The sequence below is a fragment of the Callithrix jacchus genome, chromosome 7 (assembly GCF_049354715.1).
Source record: "Callithrix jacchus isolate 240 chromosome 7, calJac240_pri, whole genome shotgun sequence".
Lineage (NCBI taxonomy): Eukaryota > Metazoa > Chordata > Mammalia > Primates > Cebidae > Callithrix > Callithrix jacchus.
Window position 1 is genome coordinate 47,320,686 of NC_133508.1, and position 26,564 is coordinate 47,347,249.

A 26,564-nucleotide genomic window follows, 5' to 3' on the forward strand; every position below is an offset into this window, starting at 1 on the left:
TAGAGAAACCCCATCTCTACAAAAATACAAAAATTTGTTGAGCACGATGGTGCATGCCTGTAATCCCAACTACTAGGAAGGCTGAGGCATAAAGATGGCTTGAACCCAGGAGGCAGAGGTTGCAGTGAGCCAAGATTGCACCATTGCAGGTGGCTTCCCTGGGGAGAGTTCCACCCCCTGGGACAAAGGCTACATGAGTATTTCCCAGGGACCCAATATGGTCCCTGAGAAGGAACCGCCCAGTGGGCCACCAGGAGAAAAGGCTGAGCCAGGAACCAAAGCACTCGCTGACGATGTCCTCACCCACCCCAAGTGAGCAACACCCCAGCTTCCAGGAAATCTCCAGAGAACCCTACAGCCCCTCATGGGAGAAACATTCACTTGAAACATTTACACAGCCAAGGGAAACCACAGTGGGGGCACATGGGTGCCGCCCCTCCTCTGGCTTCACCCTCCAGGAGCCCAGCCAGCCTGGGGAGTGGGAGGGAGGCTGGCAGACAGGAAAGCTTCTTGCTGGGAAGAACTTTCACTTCAAGGAATCCCTATCACAAACTGAGCACTGTGGACTTGAAGTGAGTGGAGGACTTTTCTTATCCAAGAGCCGCTGGAAGGTCACATGGCTGCCAGAGATTTCATCTTAGGACTCGGGGCAAACCAGCCCCCACCCCACCCAGCAGTGCTAGTGTTGAACGTTCCCTGGAGAATAAAGAGGAGGTTTCCTTCTGCTGTCGCCACAAACCCGCCTGTGTCACACACCAGTTTCACAAACATGGCATATGATCCCGATGGGGTTGGGAGGACATTGTGTATTTAGATGAAACCTGAGTATTTCTCTAGTCTCTTCTCCCAGATGCTAATCTCCTTGGAAATCTGTGCAGATTCTAGAGAAAAATACTATGTGGAATGTAGGTCTTCCATTTATTAAATAAGAAGGGGCTTCAAGGAGCATAGAATTACATGATTCCTTTTAAAATGTGCATGAAAAGCAGCTCTTTCCCCTGTCGTTTTCCACTCTACAAGCATCCTGCTGGAATGGGGAGGATTGGCTCAGACTCAGTTCCAAGCTGCATCTCAGCCCCTGAGAGATTTGCACCAGACAATGTGTTGAAAACCAACAGACCAAAAGTAGCTGGTGCTTATCCGTCTCTGCAGAATTCCCAGGAATCCTGCGGGGGTTTCTGAGCCCACGTGGGAAGCATTATCAGCCTGTGCCTGGGGGCGCCAGTAGAGGGAGATTGGGCAATTTCTGCTCCTTCACTCCCACCACCCTCATCTCACTTGGGGCTCACTCTTTCCAAGTTCACTTGGCCCCTTTGCCAAGGCAGGGGAGACCCAGCCAGGATATTTATAGTGTTGGCACATGACTGGGCAGCTAGTGGGAGCAGATGTTTTCTGATACGGACAAAGGGAGCTGTATGAAAATTAGCCAGAAAAGAGGCTGCAGCCATAACTGATGTTCCTGTCCTCTTAGCACTGAGGAAGGCACCCCCCATCCTTACATGAGCATGTCCCCCGTCCTCACTGCCTAAATGGCTCAATCCAGCAGATGCAGACTGCGTGCCAGGCGCTGGGTGGGCAGCACTGAGATAAATGAGACAAGGCCTGCCTTTTATGATGGCGCAGGAAAACCACTTGTGATGACCCACTCCATTCCTATAGGCCAAGAGCCCCATGGGAGCCTGGGAACAGCCACGTGGTGGTGGCTGCTGGGCCTGGGGACAGTGGTGGGGTGGCAAGAGGGAAGGAGTTGTCAAAGTGACCCACATGGCTAGTGACGGCTCACCTGGCTTTGAAGGATGGGTGAGGGAGGTCTGGTGAGAAGGGCAGAGGGAACAGAGGCTTTGCTGCCTACCTGATGCATTCTGGGAACATCCAGGCACATCAGATGGGGCCAGAGGGCAGGGGGTTTCCTGAAGGTGTCAGAGGAGGAGGCTGAACAGGTGAGCCAGGGCCAGGCTGCAAAGGGTCACCTCCCACACTCAGGAATGTGGAGTTTGGTAGACTTTGCCTTTAGGCAGGAGGAGCTGGTAAAGGTTTCTAGGGAGAGAAGGGATTCTTATTCCAGGAAGCAACGAGAACTGTGGGTCTGTGAGCAGGTCTTTCCCCGTGCTCCCGTGCCCTGCGGCACTGTGCCTGGCACAATCAGTGCTCCATAAGTGCTTGTCGAAGCATGGGGACTTGACTCACATGGGGCATCTCTGTCTCACAGACTGTCCATGAGATGAGATGGTCATTAAGATTACTAAGTGTGGCAGGCCTTCCTCAGGCCCCTGACCCCAAACCAGGTCCAGGCAGATTCCTGCATGCCTGATGGCAGCTGTGGGCATCTTCTCCTTCCAGAAGGGTTCAAGCACACCCAGACCCTGCAGCAGATCCAAGCCTCCCCAAGGCTTCTCCTGGCCACCACCTGCCCTGGAGCCCAGCCCTTGCCCTGTCCCCGCTCTGGTCCCATCTGAGCCTGTGCCTGTAGCTTCATCTCCACACCAGCCTCAACCCAAACAGCATGTCGCCTCTTTCCTTCTATTTGAAAATTAAGTGTATTGGCCAGGCATGATGGCTTACCTACCCCTGAGGACCTCCCAAGTGCTGTAATCCTAGCACTTTGGTAGGCCAAGGTGGGGGAATTACTTGAAGTCAGGAGTTCGAGACCAGCCTGGCCAACATGGCAAAACCCTGTCTCTACTAACGTACAAAAATTAGCTAGGCATAGTGGCAGGTGGCTGTAATCCCAGCTACTTGGGAGGCCGAGGCAGGAGTCAGAGGTCACAGTGAGCCAGGATCAAGCCACATACTCTAGCCTGGGCAGCAGAGTGAGACTCCATCTCAAAAAACAAAAAAGAAAGAAAGAAAATTAAATGTATTTGACCATTTTCATGCTGCTGATAAAGACGTATCTGAGACTGGATAATTTTTAAAGGAAAGAGGTTTAATGGACTCACAGTTCCACCTGGCTGGGGAGGCTTCACAGTCCTGGTAGAAGGTGAAAGGCACGTCTCACATAGCGGCAGACAGAAAGAGAGCTTGTGCAGGGGAACTCCCCTTTATAAAACCATCAGATCTCGTGAAATTCATTCACTGTCATGAGAACAGCTCGGGAAAGACCCGCCCCCATAATTCAATTACCTCCTACTGGGTCCCTCCTACCACAAATGGGAATCATGGGAGCTACAATTCAAGATGAGATTTGGGTGGGGACACAGCCAAACCATATCAGCAAGTAATGAGAACAATGACAACAAAAGACATTTCTGTGCATTGCAGCCTTTGCTGAAGGTCTGAGGAGACGGAGGTATTTACAAACACAGACAACTTAAAATGGAATATTTACCTTACCCTGTTCTTAAACTTCCTCAAGCCGTTTCCGTCAACTGGATTCCGGCGCCACCCACTTGCTGCCTATATTCCTTCTTTCTTCTCTCTCTTCCCAAACACCTGTTCTCCCATTATGCGGAACAATTAAAGGAATTCTTGGTTTTGTTTTTGGTTTTTTGGTCTCTTTTTCACCTACCCCAAGGACCTCTCCTGTCACCCCTCAGCCTGGTATTTTCCTAAACAAAGACATTTTGTTCCCCAAGAAGAACCCTGAGTCCACAGGTAAGCAGGTCGTTTCTCTGCCCCACAGCATTCTGGAGCAGTGTGGTGTTGTGTGTACCCAGCCCTGTACGCAGCATCTTAGGGACCAATAAAACAAAGTCCTATCCTTGGGGCCCATGTTGGGGAGAAAAAACCTAACCCAGAATTTAATCACTCACTAAGCTGGGTGGTTACAACTATATATATGTATAAAGGCAAAGAAAGAGACCCATCTGTGCAGGCTGGAGCCTAGGGGACAGGAAAGAATCTATTCCAATGGCCTTACAAGGGAAGGATGAACACTCCTGAGGACCAGGTGTGGTGGCTCACACCTGTATTCCCAGGAGTTTGGGAGAGACCCAGGCAGGAAGATTGCTTGAGCCAAGGAGTTTGAGATCAGCCTGGGCAACATAGTGAGACCCCATTTCTACAAAAAATAGCCGGCTATGGTGGTACATGCCTGTAGTCCCAGCTACTTGGGAGGCTGAGGCAGAAGGCTATTTTAAGCCCAGGAGGTTCAGGCTGCAGTGAGCTGCAATCCAGCCATTGCACTCCAGCCTGGGCCATAGAGTGAGAGCCTGTCTCACAACAAAACAATAAAACCCCAAATGCTCCTGGCTAATTTATTGGGTTTCAGAGAAGGAGATGACGGAGTTAGGAAAGGAAAGGCTCTTGGCTAAGCTTCAGGGATGGGGAGGATGGGAGAGTACAATGACAAAATCAGGAAGATGGAAAGAGAAGCAGAAAATAAATGGAGTTTAAATGCATCGAGAGGAGGAGACAGAGACAGAGAGGCTCCATGCAGAGCTGCGATTGTCTGTGAGCTCTAAACAAGCAGAGCCCAGCACAGCCAAGGACAGGATGGCAGAAGGCACTCTGGACGGGTGAGTCTGGGCCACACTTGGCAGGCAACAGTGTTCCCACCAGCAGAGCCCTCTGACCTTGGCCCTGAGCTGCTGTCAAGTTCTTGGTGACCTTATCTTTCTACAGGGATCAGAAACTTGTGAGAAAGTCCTGGTGTACTCCTGAACCTAGGTATGTTCAATTAAGTATAGCCTAACTCTGCCTCCTTGCGTATTCTAAGCTCCACCTAAAGGTTTCTCTGTGCATAGTGAGCTGTCACCTCACTGGATGTGTAAACAGACTGCAACTTACTCTAGTGCCAATCACCAAGTTTTGGCCAATCACAGGCAGCCAACTGTTCAAACCTGGTTCAAATAAGGCAAACACCCAGCTGTAACCAAACCGGCTGTTTCTGTACCTACTTGTTTTCTGTGTGTCACTTTCCTTTTTCTGTCCATAAACTTTCTTCCACCACGTGGCTATGCTGGAGTCTCTGAGCCTACTGTGGTCTGGGTGCTGCCCGATTCATGAATCGTTCTTTGCTCCATTAACCTCTATTAAATATAATTGGTCTAAGGTTTTTCTCTTAACAGGTGTTTGGTTCAAATTCTGTTTCTTCTGGGCATGCTTCGAAGGCTTTCCAGGTAATCCATATTATTCTTCCCTCTAACTTGGTTTGTTCTTTGTCACATAGCCATTTGGCTTGGTCAAAGGTTAGTGGAGGAAGCCGGGAGGCAGAGAGCTGGATGCTGCTGGGCTAGAGGGAGCAGCCACGTGCACGTGTGAATGCACACACGTACATGCATACACAATGTATGCATATACACGTGCACACATTCACCTGCACATGTTTGTGCACATGTACTACATATATGTGCACACATGCATGCATATATGTGCACATATACACACATACTCACACATACACATACATTCTCCAAAGGGCCGCAGGGCACTTTGGTAGCATGAGAAAGATGCACTAGGATAGGTGCACAGTGAAGTGGAAAGGTTACTATTCACATGAACTTGTGAAAAAACTACACCAAGTGCCACCAGAGGTGGGCATAGCCCAGAGGTGGAGGAGGGAGGGTACATGGGAGAGAGATCCCGAGTCTGAGTCTGCAGGACACGCTGGACCTGAGGACACGTTCACAGACGTGCAGTGAGATGAGGAGGAACAGGACACAGGTAGCAGGCTCCTCATCAAACTAAACATAGTCCATCCAGTTAAAGGCCATCTGGTGGTCATCTATTCTGAGGTGAAGTAGTCCTGTGGGAAGAGCTAAGCTCCTCTTTCTTCTAGAAAACAAGCAGGGCAGCTTATGGCTATTGTTCTTAAAGTCCTTACTTGGCGATGAGAAGTGAGAAACATGAAATAGGTCCACCAATTAAAAAGGAAAAAAATGACTGGAGCCGGGAAGTCCTGGATTTGAGGGTTGTCACCCAGGGCTTAGTCTGCTCCTCTGTCACCTGTTTGCCAAGCATACCTGCTGATCAAGGAGCCCCACAGAGAGGGCTCCAAGAGGAAGGCCTAGGATGAGGAATGAGGAGTTGTCTTGCCTCCAGCTCCATGCCTCCCCACAGCCCTCCCCCATTCCCACCACCAAATGAAATCTCTGTTGTAAAAGTGTCAAGAGACAAAAACTTGCTTTAACCATGCCAAGGGGCATGGTGTGCACAGAGGCCAGTGCCATTTGAGGCAGTGGCGGCCAAAACACAGGTCCCCAGAGGACAAAGGAGCCGAGCTGAGCCTTAGAGACCCTCAAGGATGCAAGCGCTGCTTTTGAGGTCCATGGACCCAGGCTGTTCCAGGAGTGGCCTGGGAACTCCTGCAAGTAAAACATCTAGATGGTTAAGCTTCCCAGGCTGCCCTGCTCAGCGTCCATAGCTTCCTGGAGCACATGGGTGAGAGGGCACAGCGGGGCCAGACCCCTGCCCTGGTGGCATCATCTACAGGGAAAGGCGCAGTGAGATCAGTTACCTTCAGGAAATTTACAAAAGACGCAGACACAAAAGCCAAGAATGGAGACTGCTCATGAGTGTGAACTCCCACACCTCCAGGCAGACTCTAGGAGAAGAGCAACCCCAATTTGCATCGGTGTGACTTTAACAAGCATGCACTCACATGTGCACTCACACCACACGCTCAGACACGTGCAGACACGCTCATTGGCATGAATATTTTTGGCACAACCTCCTACCCCTTAATCACATGATCAGGGAGTCAAGCTCTCTACCTTGCTGCCTCACCTTCCCTGGCTTCACCTCTTTCCCCACAGGATTCCTGGACTGGGATCTCTCAAAAAACACTCTGCACAGCTTTCACTCATGGGCCCCATGCGCAGCAAGAGCAAGAGTCATGGAAATTCTGTGCCTGGACCAACCCCGTCCCGTGGGGCATGGAAGAGGCGTGTTGCCTGATGCTTGTCTGGTTGGGAACTCTGTCGTCATCTCTTCACGGTGAACAGCTACTGAGAAAGAAAAAAAAAAATGTCTTCACTCAGTTTCTTGGAATAGTAGCTGCACCTGCGATTGATAGCCCTTTTTTTTTCTTTTCTTTTCTTTGTTTTTTTTTTTTTTTTTTTTTTGAGAGTCTCTGTTGCCCAGGCTGGAGTGTAGTGGCGTGATCTCAGCTTACTGCAACCTCTGTCTCCCTGGTTCAAGCGATTCTTCTGCCTCAGCCTCCCAAGTAGCTGGGACTACGGGCACACGCCACCGTGTCCAGCTAATTTTTGTATTTTTAGTAGAGATGGGGTTTCACCATGTTAGCCAGGATGGTCTCAATCTCCTGACCTCGTGATCCGCCCTCTTTGGCCTCCCAAAATGTTGGGATTACAGGTGTGAGCCACCACACCCAACCTCAGTAGAACTTTTTTAGAGAAAGGAAAACTGTCACCAGCTCCATTTTGTCAGGTTCATTTCTGAGGAATCTCTTGACCATCACGGCTTCCAAGTGGGATCAATGCTGGACTTGCAAAAGGGGAAAATTGTTTTTGACTCATAAACTGGAATGGAAGCCAAGGAAGAAACTCGGTTTGTGGTCTGCTGTTGCTAAATACAAAAATGGATTATTTTATGGAAGAAGAGCCATGGTCAGGTCAGCTGTTTTTCCCTCATGAAATCACTCAGCGACCCGATAGGAAACTGCAAAGCATGTGAGTGGTTTGCAGAGTGGCGCAACTGTGAGAATCTTCCCTGAAGGGCTGCCCAACCCCTCTCCTGAGCCTTTGAAACGCAAGAGCGAGGCCAGGATGGTGATAAAGGAGGAGTGTGGTGCCCTCTGGCGAGAGTGGGGCCGAGTCCCTTCCGGGAGCCCAGCCTGGGTGTCCTTCTGCCGTCAAGTCCCCATGGCCCCAGGAAAAGAGGTGCTGCCAAGGAAAAGAGGCCATAACACCCATCCTACTCAGCCATCGCTGCACCAGCAGGACTCGCCTCCAGGTTAAGACCGAGCAGACATCAGGCAGCCTCCAAGTTGAACCAAGCATCTCTAATCTGGAATACAAGTACTTGTCAAACATGATTATCCAGAATCTCAGGAAAAATAAAAAACGAGGTCTAAGGCTTGTGAAAGGGCATGGTCTCCAAACAGCCCAACACCAGGACTTTCCCTCTGGGTCTGGTGGAAATATTTGTGAAAGGCTGAAGCAGATGGTTCTGTCCTTCCAGGCCCCAACTCAAAGCCTAGAAGAAGTTGTAGGGAGTTCTGGACACCGCACTGATGCTTCCAGAATCTCTCCAGGCTCGGACTTACACGCCTGATAGTTCCAGTTCTCAGACTGAGATTCCCATCCAAGGCTGGGTGATTCGATTACAGTAAATCACATCGGTCGCTGTGGAGCATTGATAAGGGGTGCTCTGGGCGTGAAACCAGAGACACTGGGGAGCCACAAGGAATTCCTCTGTGCCATCTGTGTGGTTCAGGGGAGGTTCCTTCTGAGCTTTCTGCAATTTGCCGGAGGGGTCAGGCACGGCTTCCATTGGGATTAGGCAAGAAGGATCTCACTGTGCCCTGACACTCACACCTGGAGGTTGCTGGCCCATCCAGCCCCTGCAGAGGGTTTGAAGGTCCATGAGGCAGCTCTTGGAAGGCCCAGGGGGACCCTGAGAAAGAAAGTCAGAAGATTCTGTCATGACATCATCGATCCCCCTGAAGAAGATCTGCAGGCTGCATTTACTCCCTGGCTTCAGCGCACCACATTTTAGAGAGCTTTTTGGTTTTGTTTTCCTGAAGTACAAGAATACCAGTGATGAAGCTTGAAAGCATCCTATACTCCTGATGGACCAGGAAAATAGAAGTTTTCTTAGAACAGTCTTGGTGGGAGTGTTGGGGTAGGGATCTGCCCTATGAATGGGGACACGGTGAGCGGGACTGCACTGAAGCTCTGTCCCCAATTCCCTTCCTCCACTGATGCCTCAGTTCCTCATCTCCAAAATGCCTACAGCTCTCACCCTTATCCACATTTTTTAGTTTTTACTTTTGTGGCATATAATTTTGTATCGAGTAGTAATTCCCATGCCCTGCAATTCACTCTTTTAAACACACAGTGCTTTAGTATACTTACAGAGCTGTGCAACCATCATCATGACCCATTTTTTAGTATTTTTATTCCTCCAAAAGAAACTCTACAACCGACCAGGCCCAGTGGCTCACGCCTGTAATGCCAGCACTTTGGGAGGCCAAAGCAGGAGGATCACTTGAGTCCAGGAGTTCAAGACCAGCATGAGCAACATGGTGAAACCCCATCAAAAAAAAAAAAACCCTACAAAAATTAGCCAGATGTGGGGGCAGATAGCTGTAGTCCCAGCTACTGGGGAAGCCGAGGTGAAAGGATGGCTTGAGCCTGGGCTGTCGAGGCTAAAGTGAGCCATGATCTCACCACTGCCTAGGTGACCAATAGAGCCCCTCGCAAACCCAAACCAAACAGAGACCCTGCAACCTGTAACCATCATTCCCCAGTCCCACTCCGACACTCGGTAGCCCTAGGAAACCACTAATTTACTTTCGAACTCCTGACCTCAAGTGATCCTCCTACCTCAGCCTCCCAAAGTACTGGGATTACAGGCTTGAGCCACCATGCCCAGCTTTTTTCTGTGGCAGAGTCTTGCTCTGTCACCCAAGCTGGAGTGCAGTGGTGCAATCTTGGCTCACTGCAAACACTAATATACTTTCTATCTCTATGAATTTGCCTATTCTGGCTTTTTTTTTTTTTCTTTTTGAGACAGTCTCTCATTCTGTCTCTGAGGCTTGGAGTGCAGAGGCACTGTCTTGGCTCACTGCAGCCTCAACCTCCTAGACTCAAGTGATCCTCCCGCCTCAGCCTCTCAAGTAGCTGAGACTACAGGTATGCGACACCATGCCCCGTTAATTTTGTTCATTTTTTATAAAGACAGGGTCTCAGTATATTGCCCAGGCTGGTCTCAAACTGCTGGGCTCAAGGGATCCTCCCGCCTCAGCCTTCCAAAGTGCTGGAATTACAGGCATGAGCCATCATCCCCAGCCCACTTTTTGGCTATTACTATAAATAATACTGCTAAGAATATTTGTGTACATGATTTTTAAAATTTCCTTTTGTTTCTTTTGTTCTTATCATTTTTATGCCAACAGAAATGATTTTGTTTAGGCATACGTTTTCAGTTCTCTTGGGTCTATACATAGGAGTGAAATTGCTGGAGTATATGGTAATTCTGTGTTTAACCTATTGAGGAACTACTAGTTTGTTTCCTACCTCTGTTCACCTTGTAGGAGTCCTAAGAATTAGTCAGTCCTATTTGACGAACAATACCAATATTACTGGATCTTTCCAGAAAAAGCCTGAAGATGTCCTAGAGTTAAATTTCCATTTTCAGCAGGGAGAGTTGGTTGACTAGCTGCTCTGGTTAGTTGAAGGTAATTATAATATTTAAAGTCCCATTTTGGGCCAAGCATGGTGGCTCACACCTGTAATCCCTGCACTTTGGGAGCCCAAGACAGGCAGATTTCTTGAGCTCAGGAGTTTGAGACCAGCCTGGGCAACATGGTGAAAGCTTGTCTCCACCAAATATACAAAAAATTAGCCAGGTGTGGTGGTGCATGTCCTCAGTCCCAACTACTCGGGAGGCTGAGGTGGGAGGATCACCTGAGCCTGGGAGGTGGAGGCCACAGTGAGCCTTGATTGTGCTTTGAAGGTACCAAGGCAGGGTTGAGAAAAAATAGCAAAGGTAGGGGCAGTGCTCCAGGTAGGGTAACCAGGAAACCCCTCTCTGCAGAGGTGTGTCCATTTTCTCTTGCTGTCAATTACCAGTAACCTCAAACTCAGCAGTTTCAAAGATCATCCACTTCGGAGCCCAGCATTCTAGGGGTCAGAAGTCTGGGTGGGCTCAACTGGGCTCTGTGGTCAGGGTCTCATGTGGACGAGATCAAGGTGTTGGCTGGGCTGGGCTCCCCTCTGGAGCCTCGGAGAAAGAACCCCCATCCAAGCTCATTCCAGTACTCACAGGAGCCAGCTTCCTGCAGTTGTCAGACCCAGGTTCCTGCCTCCTTGCTGGCCATAGGCCAGGGTTGCCCTCAGCTACTCAGGAGCACTCTCCTTCCGTCATCCTCAAAGCAGCAGTGGCACCTTGGTCCGTCTCTCCCTTTGAACTTCTCTGGCTTCCTCCTCTGCCACCAGCCAAACACAGCCCTCTGTTTCACAGGCCGTTGTGATTCACTTGTGCTGGCGAGATGATCTCCGTCTTCCATTCTTAAGGGTAACCATGTCATAAGCCATAACAAAGCCCAGGAGTGATGGCACAGTCACAGGCTCCGGGATGAGGACACACAATGGGCTGGGCGGGGAGGCCATGTTTAAAATCTTGGCAAGCACAGGAGATGTCCCTGAGACCTCGAGCAGGAGGAGGCAATGAGGACGTGGCCGTGGGAAGAGAAACAGCCCAGACAGAGGGGCCAGCATTCTCCCTGGGGGAGGAAGAGGCTAGGTTTGTGTGAGGCACTGAAAGGCCCCTGGGCGGCAGGACATGAGCAATGGGCAGCATGGCCTGAGGCTGGTGAGTGGGCAGAGGAGACCCCCTCACCAATGGGGCCCCTGGGAGACAGCTGTGGACAGGGCAGAGCCAGAAGGGTCCCAGGCCCAGGGCACTCGGCAGAGACTGCTCTCTAGAATTAGACCTTAAAATCCTGCTTTTTAAAAATAGCTCAATTGGCAGGCATGGTGGCTCATGCCTGTAATCCCAGCACTTTGGGAGGCCAAGGCAGGCAGATCACTTGAGGCCAGAAATTCGAGACCAGCCTGACCAACATGATGAAACTCCATCTCTACTAAAAATACAAAAATTAGCCTGGTGTAGTGGTGCACACCTGTAGTCCCAGCTACTCAGGAGGCTGAGGCAGAAGAATCACTTGAACCTGGGAGGCAGAGGTTGCAGTGAGCCAAGATCATGTCCCTGCACTCCAGCCTGGGCAACAGAGCGAGACTCCATTGAAAAAATAAATACAGTGGCTCATGCCTGGAATCCCAGCACTTTGGGAGGCAGAGGTGGGTGGATCGTGAGGCAACATGGTGAAACCCCGTCTCTACTCAAAATACAAAAAATTAGCTGGGCATGGTGGCACGTGCCTGTAGTCCCAGCTACTCAGGAGGCTGAGGCAGGAGAATTGCCTGAACCCGGGAGATGGAGGTTGTGGTGAGCCGAGATCGCGCCATTGCACTCCAGCCTGGGTAACAAGAGCGAAACTCCGTCTCAAAATAAATAAATAAATAAACAAATAAATAAACAAATCTAGCTTAATTAAGGTATAACATATAATGAATAATTTGTGTGCAATAAACAGCACGTATTTAAACTGTACAGTTGCTAACTTTTTTTTTTTTGAGATGGAGACTCTATCTGTTGCTCAGATTGGAGTGCATCGGCATGATCTTGGCTCAGTGCAACCTCTGCCACCTGGGTTCAAGCAATCCTATTGCTCAGCCCCCTGAGTAGCTGGGATTACAGCCATGCACCACCATGCCCAGTCAATTTTTGTATTTTTAGTAGAAACGGGGTTTCGCTATGTTAGCTAGGCTGGTCTCGAATTCCTGACCTCATAATCCACCTGCCTCAGCCTCCCAAAGTGCTAGGATTACAGGCATGAGCCACCACGCCTGGCCACAGTTGATAACTTTTGACATAGGTGTGCACCTGTGAAGACGTGTCCACAGTCAAGACAATGGAGACATCCAGCATTCCCAAAAGTCACCTCAAGCCCCACTGTCGTCCCTTCCTCCATCTCTGCTGCTCTGCCCTCTCTAGAAAACCAGGGTCTCCTTCCTATCATGATAGAGCAGGTTGCATTTATTAGAGTTTGATGTAAATGCATCATACGGTATAGCCAGGAATGAGTTGTGTCCCTTTGAAGTTCATATGTTGAAGTTCTTAACCCCCAGCACCTTGGCATGTGACTGTATTTAAGGATAGGGTCTTTAAAAAGGTAATCAAGCTAAAATAAGGTCATTAGAGTGGGCCCCAACCCAATACAATTGGTGTCCTTATAAGAAGAGAAAATTGGCCAGGACTGGTGGCTCATGCCAGCAATCTCAGCACTTGGGGAGGCCAAGGCAGGAGGACCACTTGAGCCCAGAAATTCAAGAAAGGCCTGGGCACTATATTGAGACCCTGTATCTACAAAAAATACAAAAATTAATGTTGGAGGTAAAAAAGTTCCTCAAGACAGGCCTGTGCAACATAGTGAGACCCTAGATCTACAAAAAATACAAAAAGGAATGTAGCAAGTAGAAAAGTTCCTCTTCAAAGTTTCCTTTCTTGTTAAAGGATAATCATAAGCATTAGAAATAACAGTTTGTTTTACACACTTTCTTCAAAGCCTTCTTGCTTTTTGCTAATAGGTCTTTGTTAAGCCCTATCCTATGTAGCTGTTAGACACGCTCACAGGCACATAGCACAGTCTATGTCCTTGTACTTTAACCAAGATTTCAATGCTATTACTTTTCTAAGTCCTTTCACAAGCAACTTCCCAACCCTTCCTTATGGAGACTTCCTCTTTTCCTTTTGTTCTCCATTGCCTTTACCTACTCAAGAAAGTTTTAAGTTATTAGGCAATCAAGGTCAGTTTTAGATTGTAAAGTTTAGCTCCAGCCGATGGAGATCAGACACAGCAGTAAAATCGACCTCAAACGTGTAAAAGATAAATATGTCTTCTGCTTTTCCTTTGTTCACTGTGCTCTTGTGGCAAGATTGCTGGCAAAAGTACCCTTTCTGCAGAAAGTAAAGATTGCCTTGCTGAGAGATCCTTTGTCCCAGTGCTGACTTTTCTTTGCAGCACTGAAAATTTACGATTGAATGAAATTGTAATGAAATAACAATTAGCCTAGTGTGGTGATGCATGCCTGTAGTCCCAGCTACTTGACTCAGTGGGCTGAGGTGGGAGGAGCCCAGGAGGTCAAGGCTTCAGTGAGCAGTGTTTACATCACTGCACTCCAGCCTGGATGACAAAGTGAGACCTTGTCTCCAAAAAAAAGGCAAAATATAATCAATCTATTAAAAAAAGAAGAAGAAAAAAACAGGAGGAAATTAGGACACAGGCACATGCGGAGGGACAATGATGTGAGGCCACCAGAAGGCCCATTTACATGCTGAAGGTAGAGGCCTCAGAAAAACCAAGCCTGTTGCCATTATGAGCTCAGACTTCCAGCCCCTACAATTGTGAGAAAATTAACTCCTGTCATTTAAGCTACCCTGTTGGCAGCGCTTCCTTTTGGCAGCCCTAGCAAATGAACCTCCTTCTGCCTGACTTCTTTCATTCAGCATATTTTGAAATTCATCTATGTTGTCATGTGTATTCGTAACTCCTTTATTCTTTATTAATAGGCCAGTATACAGATATGTCACAATTTGTTGATCCATTCATCTGCTAATGGCCATTCAAGTTATTTCGAGTTTTTGCTTATTACAAATAATGCTGCTATGAGCATTCATGTACAAGTCTTCATATAAACATATATTTCCTTTTCTTTTAGGTAAGTACTTAGGGTGAGGTAAGTAATTAGGAGTAGAATGCCTGGGTCCGATAGCAGGTGTGTGTTTAACTTTTTTTAAAAACTGCTGAACTGTTCTTGAAAGTGGTTGTACTATTTTACATTCCTGCCAGCAAAGAATGAGCATTCCAATTTCCCCACATCTTCATCAGTACTTGGTATGGTCAGTCTTTTCAATGTTACCCATTACAATAGGTGTACAGATAGCAGTATCACTTTGTGGCTTTAATTTGCATTTCCCTAATGACTAATGATTTTAGTATTTTCTCATATGCTAATTGGCCATCCAGTAACAAAATATAGGCTTATTAAATAAATAAGCAGTTGTTTGCTCAAACATTTTGTCCATTTTTATTTTTATTCTTTGAGTCGGTATCTCAGTCTGTCATCCAAACTAGACTGCAGTGACACATCAATCACAGCTCACTGCAGCGACACATCACAGCTCACTGCAGCCTCGACCTCCTGACTCAAATGATCCTCCCAAGTAGCTGGGACTATAGGTATGCAACACCCAGCTCATTTTTTTTATTGTTTGTAGATACAGAGTCTCACTATGTTGCTCAGGCTGGTCTTGAACTCCTGGGCTCAAGAAATCCCTCGGCCTCCCAAAGTGCTGGGATTCCAGGCCCAACCTATCCATTTTTTTTTTTTTTTTTTTTTTTGAGTTGGAGTTTCGCTCTTGTTACCCAGGCTGGAGTGCAATGGCGCGATCTCGGCTCACCGCAACCTCCGCCTTCTGGGTTCAAGCAATTCTCCTGCCTCAGCCTCCCGAGTAGCTGGGACTACAGGCACACGCCACCATGCCCAGCTAATTTTTTGTATTTTTAGTAGAGACAGGGTTTCACCGTGTTGACCAGGATGGTCTCGAAGTCCTGACTTTGTGATCCACCTGCCTTAGCCTCCCTAAGTGCTGGGATTACAGGTGTGAGCCATCGTGCCTAGCCTGACATCAGCTTTTAAAACATATGTACTTGCTCATTCTTCCTCAAAGTACACCACGTATTGCCTGGGAGTATGGCTGGCTGGAGTTTGGATAGTCACTGAACTCTAGAACTGACAGGAAGCTTAGAAATGGTGCAGTCGAGAGGTTGCAAACCGGCTGCCCAGAGGCCAACTTGGCAATCGGATGTGTTTGTGTGGCCTATACAGGATGTCCTGAGCGCCTGAGCCAACCTTGCAGAATTTGGTAGCCTTCACAAACATTTTTTTAACAATCAGCCATCTGGCAGCCCAGGCCCACATCCCTCCTGGTGACGGTGGGCTGGGCCGGGTGGAGGAGCCTGTCCTGCAGGTCCCCTTGGTGACTGCCACACACACACAGCCCCAACGCCCTAATATCTGCTCCCTCCTCTGCCTCCACCATCCCCCAGCATATGCCTTTTAGAGATAAACCCTGGGGAGTTTTCCTGATTTTCACGTGGCAAACCATGCACGCTGAGAAACCCTGTGCTTCTTCCTGCTCTGTAGACGTCCCCTCCCACTACAATGACCAACTCGGTCCTGTTTGCTCAGTCTCTGGGTTCATGTACAGAAAGTCCTATAACCCTGGAACCCTCCCAACCCAGGCAAACCAGGATGATGGGCCACACAAACTCTCACTTCCTACCCTCCTCTCCCACCAAGAAATAAAATAAGATAAAACAAAATGCAATTTAGACAGGGCACGGTGGCTCACACCTGTAATCCCAGCACTTTGGGAGGCCAAGGTAGGGAGGTCCCTTGAGGCCAGGAGTTCAAGACCAGCCTGACCAACATGAAAAAACCCCGTTTCTACTAAAACTACGAAAATTACCCAGGTATGGTGGTGCACCCCTGTAATCCCAGCTACTCAGGAGGCACAAGAATCACTTGAATGCAGGAGGCACAGTCTATAGGGAGGCGAGATCACGCCACTGCACTCCAGCCTGGACAACAGAGCAAGACTCTGTCTTAAAAAATAGATAATTTAATTGAAAAGCAGAGTTTTGTTGAACTAAGATTTCATCTTCTCTCTGGCCTGCTTACTGGGCTAGACATGGAAGCTGCCAGCGCCACCATCTCTGATTTCCTCGCGGTGGAAGAGGTGAGCGGTGCCATCTTTCACCGCAGTGACCTCCTGGGGCTCAGCACCCGCCTCTGTACCTGATGATGGAGGACACCTCACATAGGATGAGGCCCAAGTCCCAGCCAACAGCAGCACACAGACGCCTTGCTGCCAGATGGCAGCACGAGCCCCTGTTTATGATTAGGTGGCAGACTCCACGCGGAACCCAGCAAGCTGATGATGAAAGCTGTTAAAAGAACATTGTTATATGACTTTTCATAGTTTCCCAAGTAAATATTACACTCACTGCTGCTTGAATTACTAATGCTTTGGAAGTGGAGGCCGAAATCTGTTCCCAAACAGACTCCTTTTTTTTCCTCTGTCACCTAGGCGCTCAGCATTGTTGTCAAATTGTTTTCCCCAGCTCGCCCGTCCTCACAGCTCAGTACATTCCCTCCGAGTGATCTCTTGGCACCTCCGAAGCCCGAGTTTGCACGGCCACCTCATTTCCCAGCTCCTGCACGCCAGCTCCCTCTGCAGCAGGCAGCTTGCCGCAGGCAGGTGACCCAGAGGTCCTTGGATAGAACTGCAGAAAAGGGAGCAAATAAAAGGCTGCCACGGCTCTGCCAAGCCTCTCCAAAGGGGCCCGGCTTTGAACACGCAACTCCAGGTGGAAGAAAAGGGTCCTGCTGGAAGCGTCACCTCTAGACCCGCACTCCGGCACTTAAGCTCTTCCTCAGGCTGCTTAGAGAGACAGCGGGAGAAAGTACCTTGGACCCAAACAGCGCTTGGGTCCTCACTGGTTTTATGACTGCTTATAAAAGCTAGTAAACAGATGGTTTGGGTTAGAGAAAATATGCAGTCAGCGTTATTAAAAAGAAAAGAGCAAGCAAGCAGAAGAATGAGGAGAGGAAAGGAAAAAGCAAGAAGGCTTGTATAACAGCAAGGATGCTGACAGCTCGTCAATCCAAACGCCCCTGGTCCTGTGTGTGTCCATCCTGGGCTGGCGTCCTCACCAAGCTGTCTGTCCCCAAAGAAGCCCCCAAAAATTCCAATCTCGCGTGGAAAACACACTCCCTCCTCTCATCAGCCCCCTTCCTATATTCTGTCCCATGCATACTCATGACACGCTGGTAAGATGAGTTTGGTGGTACCTGGAGCCAGAGGAAGCGAATGAAGGTTGACCCAAGAAGAGGCTGTGGATGGCCACAGAGGTAGATGGGAGGGAGGACAAGAAGCTTACAGGGTTCTCTGGAGGAAGAGGGCACCACCCTATGAATTTCCTACAGGAACAGAGAGGGCAGCAACGATGTGGGGGGCTCGGTTATGTACCTGGCAGTGACCTTGGCCAGAATGAGGCTGCCAACTCATACCAGTCCTGAGAAGCTGCAGGACAGATGGGCTTCGGATTGAACCACAGGACTGAGATGCTTGAGCAGGGAAGGGCAAAGATTCTTCCTCCACCCTCCAGAGACGGCCCCTTCCCTCGCCCCCAGCATTCCCGCATTCCCCCAGGAGAGAGACCAGGTGCAAGATTCAGTGCAAGACGTGAGGGGAAGAGAGGTTCGGCGGGGACATGACTCTCGTCAACCTGTATTGTGGTCCTGTCCACCTCCTGAGGGAACTTGTCCCACACCAAAGAGGGAGAAGCCACAAGAGGCCAAAAGAAGCCACGTGTACAGCCAGGCACCGTGGCTCATGCCTGTAATCCCAGCACTTTGGGAGGCTGAGGCAGGTGGGTAACCTGAGGTCAGGAGTTCTAGACCAGCCCGGCCAACATGGTGAAAACTTGTCTCTACTAAAAATAAAAAAATTTTTAAAATTAGCTAGGTGTGGTGGCAGGTGCCTGTAATCCCAGCTACTCAGAAGGCTGAGGTAGGAGAATTGCTTGAACCTGGGAGGTGGAGGTTGCAGTGAGCAGAGATCATGCCACTGCACTCCAGCCTGGGCGACAGAGTGAGACTCCATCTCAAAAAAAAGGAAAAAGAAAAAGAAAGAAATCAAGAGTAAGCACTTAGACAGGTTTATGTACGATTTTCTCCTTGTCATGTTTCTCCTGCTTACATTTTTTTAAAAGTCATATGCAGGATGGGAGCAGTGGCTCACACGTATAATCCTGGCACTTTGGGAGGCCAAGGCAAGAGAATCAATTGTGCCCAGGAGTTCAAGATCAGCCTGGGCAACATACCAAGATCCTGTCTCTACAAAAAAATCAAAATATTAGCAGGTGTGGTGACACACACCTGTAATCACAGCTACTCGGGAGGCTGAGGTGGGGGAGGATCACTTTAGCCCAGGAGGTTGAAGCTGTGGTGAGCAGTGATTGTGCCACTGCACTCCAGCCTGGGCAACAGAGTGAGATCCTATCTCAAAAAAGAAATAAATAAAGTCTGGGAGTGGTGGCTCATGCCTGTAATACCAACACTTTGGGAGGCCAAGGCTGGCAAATCATCTGAGCTCAGGAGTTCCAGACCAGGCCAGGCAACTGGTAAGACCCCGTCTCTACTAAGAATACTAAAATGAGCTGGGCATTGGCACGTGCCTGTAATCCCAGCTACTCAGGAGGCTGAGGCAGGAGAATTGCCTGAACCCAGGAGGCGGAGGTTGCAGTGAGCCGAGCTCACGCCATTGCACTCCAGCCTGGATAACAAGAGCGAAACTCCGTCTCAAAAAAAAATAAGAATACTAAAATTAGCTGGGCATGGTGGTGAGTGCCTGTAATCCCAGCTCCTTGGGAGGCTGAGGCAGGAGAATCCGTTGTACCTGGGAGGCGGAGGTTGCAGTGAGCAGAGATTGCACCACTGCACTCCAGCCTGGGTGACAGAGCAAGACTCAGTCTCAAAAAAAAAAAAACAGGAGTGACTAGAGCCCGCCTGCAGTAGAAGGGTTCCCAGCAAAGACTATGGAGCTGCCCCCAGCATCCTGCCAGGAGAAGTGAGGGCTTCAGAGACCCCCAACCCAGCTCAGGCTTGTTAGTGATGCAGCACTACTCTCCATCCTCCAAACTGACACCAGGCAGATACAAACCTCAGTTCCACAGTATAAGGGAAAATGATGCTGGGCCTTTTAAAATAATCAAGCCCCTCTACCCCGCCCTCCACCATTCTATGTATCAGCTGAAATCATGCATTCCAGCCCTCCCATCAACACCCACATGGTTTGTGGGCACAGGAAAAGTGGCTTCAGGGCAGGCATGGTGGCTCACCCCTACAATCCCAGTACTTTGGGAGGCTGAGGCGGGAGGATCACCTGCGGTCATGAGTTCTATACCAGCCTGGCAAACACAGCAAAACCCCGTCTCTACTAAAAATACAAAAATTATCTGAGTGTGGAGGCTGTCACCTGTAATCCCAGATACTTGGGAGGCTGAGACAGGATATTCGCTTGAAGTGAGCTGAGATTGTGCCACTGCACTCCAGCCTGGGTAACCAAGTGAGACTCCATCTCAAATGAATAAATAAATAGGAAAGTGCCTTCTACTTCCTTTATTCTCTCGTCCCCAGAGCTGGAAGTGAGGAGAGTAACTCGAGCCTAAAAATTCCACTGGCTTTAACCAAAAAGAGAACAGAGTCTGTGATTCCATTTATATAAAGTACAAAAACAAAGCTAGCCAGTGAGGAGATGGGATGATCCATGCAGCAAACCAACACAACACACGCTTACCTATGTAACAAGACTGCACATCCTACACACGGGTCCCACAATGCAAAAGTTAAAAAAAAGGAAAACAAATCAACTGGCCAGGCGCGGTGGCTCACACCTATAATCCCAGCACTCTGGGAAGCCAAGGCAGGCAGATCACCTGAGGTTGGGAGTTTGAGACCAGCCTGACCAACATGAAGAAACCATCTCTTCTAAAAATACAAAATTTTTAGAGTGTGGTGGCGCATGGCTGTAATCCCAGCTACTCAGGCGGCTGAGGCAGGAGAATCGCTGGGAGGCAGAGATTGCAGTGAGCCAAGATCACACCATTGCACTCCAGCCTGGGCAACAAGAGCGAAACTCCATCTCAAAAAAAAAAAAATCAACTAACCAGTGCTGTGAGAAGTTAGGATGACCCTCATTTTGGGGGTACAAGGACTGGGGGGCAAGGAGGACCCTTGGGAGCTGGCTGTGTGCCTACCCTTGATCCAGGTATGTTCCGTTTGCAAAAATTGCATAGCTTGTGAAAGGTGTACGCTTACGGTTTGTACACTTTGTGCATGAATAATAAACTTCTTAAGAAGTTTTTAAAACCTGTGGGCTCTAACCACAACGCAGAAACGAAATGTTAGCACTGAGGTCTTGTGAGACTCTTCTGCTGTGTTAAAAGCGCTCCGTTCTAGGGCCACACACACAAAAAAAAGAGCAGTGACCCCACAAGAGAAGCTGGGATTTGTTTTTTGGGTCACTGTTTTCCCAGGTGGCTGCGGGGCAAGGGGATGGTTGACTCATTTTCTCTGCTCCCCCTCCTGCCCTCGTCCCCACCATGTGGGGCTGGATGGGGGCCAAGGGCCGGGAGATTTGAGCTGTTGCCTTGGTGATGTTTAAACATTGGCTTCATGTTGTGATGGTAAAATAAATAAGCCAGAGGCTTGGGGAGCTCCAACCAGGCCTGCCCACTGTTCCCAGGTCACCATTGAAAGCCACAAAGGTGGCTCAGGTATTGTGAAGTCTGGAACTCTCACCTGGGGGACAGGGGACAGGTTAGGAGCACAATGTGTCCTGGGTGCTCAGGATCCACGCTCGCTGCAGATGTCCACCCTGAATAGACTCTCCCAAAATTCTAGCTCAGTTCTCTGGCAATGCAGTGGCCAAGAATGCAAATCCTGAGCATGGGGAAGTTTTCTCAACCTGTGAAGGCTGGATGGGCACGCAGGGAGTTCACAAGCTGCAGTTCTGCTGTCAGGAGATGTGCTCACCTTCAGTAGGGAAGGGCAAAGGAAGCAGAGTTGTGTCTAGAGGCCAGGAGCCAGGCATATCCAGCCCCTAACGAGCCCCCCGTCCCCTGTCCCCCCAGGTGAGAGTTCCAGGCTTCACAATACTTAAGCCACCTCGAAGCTTTGAATGGAGATCTGGGAACAGCCGGCAGAGCCGGTTAGAGCTCCCCAAGCCTCTTGCTTATTTATTTTACCATCGCAACTTGAAGCCAACATGGAAGCATCACCGAGGCTTAAATGATGCCTCGGGCCCATCCTGGAACCAGGAAGCAGAGGAGCTGAGATTCCCAGCAGAGCCCGGAAAATGAGGACCCCAGTCCAGGAAGTAGAACAGAGCTTTGCCCAAGATAAACTCTCAGCTGTGGTCCCACCGCTCTTGCCAAGATGCTGTTTGACTTGGAGGTATATCGCAAGTCCTTGACTCCTCCGGGCCTCAGTTTCCCCATCTGCAAACTATTATTTTTATAGACAAAGGCAGGAGAGAATGGGACTCCAGCCCTGGGAACACACCCTCCGAGGCGTATCCCCGCGCTCCCTGGCCAGGCAGCTGTGGCAGATGTGCAAAGCGTCTTCCAGGGTTTACAACTCGGCTGCCCTCAGGGAAGTGGAAACTGCTGGCCTCACCCATTCCCAAAGCATCCAAATCATAAACTGCCACTAAAGTCTTGGCTCTGAAAGTCTGATTGTCCTGCTGTGTGTAAGGGGAGGGGAGAACACACAAAGCTGGGCAGGGGTGGGGTGGGGACAGCTCCCTCCAGGCCAAGTTGAAGCATTGGACAGAGCTGGGAGAGGCCCTGAGTGTTTGAAATCAGCATGAGGTCACGGCCATCCTCTCGCTGGGGTGTGATGTGTCGGCAGGCAGCGATTGGCTCGTGGGCTGTGATTCACAGCAGCGAGCATCCCTGTTCACAGCCTTGGCCCTTGGCCCTGCAGCTGCCCTTCCCAGCAGACTCCCTGCTTTCCCTCCACCTTTGTCCTTCCAGGGCTCCAGCCTCAGCTGCCAGCCAGCAGGGCAGAGTGACACCCAGCAGCTGCAGGAGCTGGGGGCCCCTGTATACCCCGGGATGGTCCCATCCGAGGCCACAGGCTGCTGCTCTGAAAGGTGACAGAGCTATCCTGATGGTTTTTCTTCCTGTGTCCACATCTCCTACCTCCCACCCTGCAGAAGGCAGCACACGGGTCCTAGTGGATGTTTACTAAGCACCTACTCTGTGCTGTATGTCAAAGCCTTCAGGTGATAACTGTCCTTTGAGAGGGTATGTTCATTTCCTGGGGCTGCCACTTCAAGTCATCATAAACTGGGTGGTTTAAAAGAACAGAAATGAGGGCCAGGGATAGTGGTTCACACCTGTAATCCTAGCACTTTGGGAGGCCAAGGCAGGCGGACCATGAGGTCAGGATCAAGACCAGCCTGGTCAACATGTGAAGCCTTGTCTCTACTAAAAACACAAAAATTAGCTGGGCATGGTGGCACACCTCTATAATTCCAGCTATTCAGGAGTCTGAGGCAAGAGAATCGCTTGAACCTGAGAGGCAGAGGTTGCAGTGAGCCGAGATCCTACCATTGCACTCCAGCCTGGGCAACAGAGCAAGACTCCATCTCAAAACAAAACAAAACAGAAAAAGAACAGAAATGAGACCTGGCACAGTGGCTCACACTGGTAATCCCAACATTTTGGGAGACTGAGGTGGGTGAATCACGAGGTCAGGAGTTCAAGACCAGCCTGGCCAAGATGGTGAAACTCCATCTCTACTAAAAATGCAAAACATTAGCTGGGTGTGGTGGCATGTGTCTGTAATCCCAGCTACTCAGGAGGCTGAGGCAGGAGAATCGCTTGAACCTGAGTGGTGAGGTTGCAGTGAGCTGAGATCACGCCACTGCACTCCAGCCTGGGCAACAGAGTGAGACTCCATCTCAAAAAAAAGAACAGAAATGAGTTCTCTCGAAGTTCAGGAGTCCAGAAGTCCAAAATCGAGATATCAGCGGGCCACAGTCCCTCTGAAGCCTTTAAGAAAGAATCCTTCCTGGTCCCTTCTAGCTTCTGGGGGCACCAGGCATTTCCTGGCTGGTGGCCGCATTGACCCACTCTCTGTCTTCCCACGGCCATCTCCCCTCTGTGAATGTCTCCATGTCTCCTCTTCTTATAAGCACAGCACTCGCTGGATATAGGGCCCACCCCACATCCAGGATGACATCATCTCAGGATCCTTAATTAATTACTCTGCAAAGACCTTATTTCCAAACAAGGTTAAAATTTGAGGGTCTGGGTGGACATGAATCATGGGGGTCCACCACAGAAGGGCAGTATCAGTGCCCCCTTCACACAGATTAGAAAACTGGGGGCCAGTGATGAGAAATGCTTTGCACAGAGTCCCTCAGCTGGGAAGTGATGGAGTCAGGATTTGAACCCAGGCCACCTGGCCCAGGACCCACCACCATACTGTCTTTGCCAGAACCTGACCTCTTTGAGAATTCCTGTCCTACGACAGCCAAGCTGCAGGGAAACAGGTGGGAAATCGTCAGCCTTCAAGAGCAAAACCTGCTCCTGGGGCCGGGCGCGGTGACTCAAGCCTGTAATCCCAGCACTTTGGGAGGCCGAGGCGGGTGGATCACGAGGTCAAGAGATCGAGACCATCCTGGTCAACATGGTGAATCCCCGTCTCTACTAAAAATACAAAAAATTAGCTGGGCATGGTGGCACGTGCCTGTAATCCCAGCTACTCAGGAGGCTGAGGCAGGAGAATTGCCTGAAACCAGGAGGCGGAGGTTGCAGTGAGCCGAGATTGTGCCATTGCACTCCAGCCTGGATAACAAGAGCAAAACTCTGTCTCAAAAAAAAAAAAAAAAACTGCTCCTGGCCAGGTGTGGTGGCTTACATCTGTAATCCCAACATTTTGGGAGGCTGAGGTGGGAGGATCACCTGAGCCCAGGAATTCAAGACTGGCCTAGGTAACATAGCAAGACTCCCGTGTCTCCAAAAAATCAAAAATTAGGCAGGTGTGGTGCTGCACAACTGTGATCCCAGCTACTCAGGAATCTGAGGCAAGAGAATCACTGGAGCCTGGGAGGTCGAGGCTGCAGTGAGCTGTGATCATGCCACCTCATTCAGCTTAGTTAACAGAGTGAGACCTTGTCTAAAAAACAAGCAAAACAATGTGATTCCATGCTCCAGTTATTCTCTAACTTCAACTTGTGGGAAAATCCCTCAAGGAGCTTGTAAAATCACCTGAGATTCTGACTCATTCAGCAGGTGGAAGTGGGTACAGACCGACTAGACCAGCACTTGTCAAGGCCAAGACAGGTGGATCACCTGAGGTCAGGAGTTCAAGACCAGCCTGACCAACATGGAGAAACCCTATCTCTACTGAAAATACAAAAATTACAAAAAAAAAAAAAAAAAGGTACAGTGGTACACGCCTGTGATCCCAGCTACTGGGAAGGCTGAGGCAGGAGAATCACTCGAACCCAGGAGGCGAAGGTTGCAGTGAGCGGAGATCATGCCACTGCACTCCACCCTGGGTGACAGAACACCAGATCAAGACTCTGTCTCAAAAAAATAAAAATAAAAATCATTACGGTGGCTCACCCCTGTAATCCCAGCACTTTGGGAGGCTGAGGCAGGCGGATCATGAGGTCAAGAGATTGAGACCATTCTGGCTAACATCGTGAAACCCCGTCTATGCTAAAAATACAAAAAATTAGCTGAGTGTGGTAGCACATGCCTATAGTCCCAGCTACCTGGGAGGCTGAGGCAGGAGAATCGCTTGAACCTGGGAGGTGGAGGTTGCAGTGAGCTGAGATCGTGCTCAGTGAGACTCCGTCAAAAAAAAAAAAAAAAAATCAAAGAGGAACAGAGAGCACAGCTCAGCCCGAGGGACCAGTCCCCGTGTCGACACCGGATGAGTGCAGTGCCAGCCTGCTGGGGACCAGGAGTCATCATCCCACCACAGCCAGCTTGCGCTGAGCAACCCAGGGAAGAGGGTTTGGATGGAAACTCTGGTTCCTGAAGGAGCCAATGCAGGCTCGCTCTGGGAGGGCCCAAAGGAGGCTCTGGTTTCTGCCCAAACCCCAGCATGGAGGATTTGCTCAGAAAGTGAGCCAAAACCCTCTTTCCTCTTTACAATTCCAGTGTGAATGGCGCCTCCCCAAGCCAGCCCTTCCTCATGGTGGCTTCACCAAGCATCCTCTGTGCCAAGCGATGATGGAAATTCGGTGCTCCAAGTCTTCCCAGCCTGCTGGAGCTGCTGCTTGGACCCTAAGTCGGGACAGCGCCCACTCCACCCACAGCCCAGAGGAACACAGGTGCAACTGGCTGAAGGTCCACCAGGAAAACCTGGTCACCAGCTCTCCTCTGAACAAGATGTCCCTGGCACCTCCCTGGAACTTGCTAGACCAGGTCTTATGAAAATCCAGGAACTGGCCTCTGGAGAAGCCACCAGGCATTTCTGTGGCCCCAGCAGTGGGCTAGGACTCTGCCAGCCCCCGTGCCTGGAATTACCCTGTAGAGTAGCCTCTGGCTTAAAATCCACTGCGGGTCCCAAACCCTCTGAAGTCTAAGAAGGGAGAAAACAGGCAGAAATGGAAGGAGGGAGTCACCTTGTCTAGCAGCCCCTATGGATAGGGGAGTGTCCCAGGATGCCTAGGGACGAGGAGCAGGGGCAACTGTTGTTCTAAAATTTTTTATTGCAGTGAGATTTGCATTACATAAAATTCACTAGTTTATTTTTTTAATTTTTTTTTTGAGGCGGAGTCATGTTTTGTCACCCAGGCTGGAGTGCAGTGGCATGATCTCGGCTCATCACAACCTCTGCCTCATGGGTTCAAGTCATTCTTCTGCCTCAGCTTCCTGAGTAGCTGAGACCACAGGCACATGCCGCCAAGCCCAGCTTATTTTTGTATTTTTAGTAGAGACAGGGTTTCATCATGTTGGCAAGGATGGTCTCAAACTCCTGACCTCAAGTGATCCACCCACCTCAGACTCCAAACGTCTGGAATGACAGGCCTGAGCCACAGCACCAGACCAAAATTTACCATTTTTAAAGTCAACAGTTTGCAGGCATGGTGCCTCACACCTGTAATCCCAGCACTTTGGGAGGCCAAGGCAGGACGTGACTTGTGTCCAGGAATTCAAGATCAGCCTGCACAGCATAGTGAGACCCCATCTGTACAAAAAAAAAAAAAAATTGTCTTAA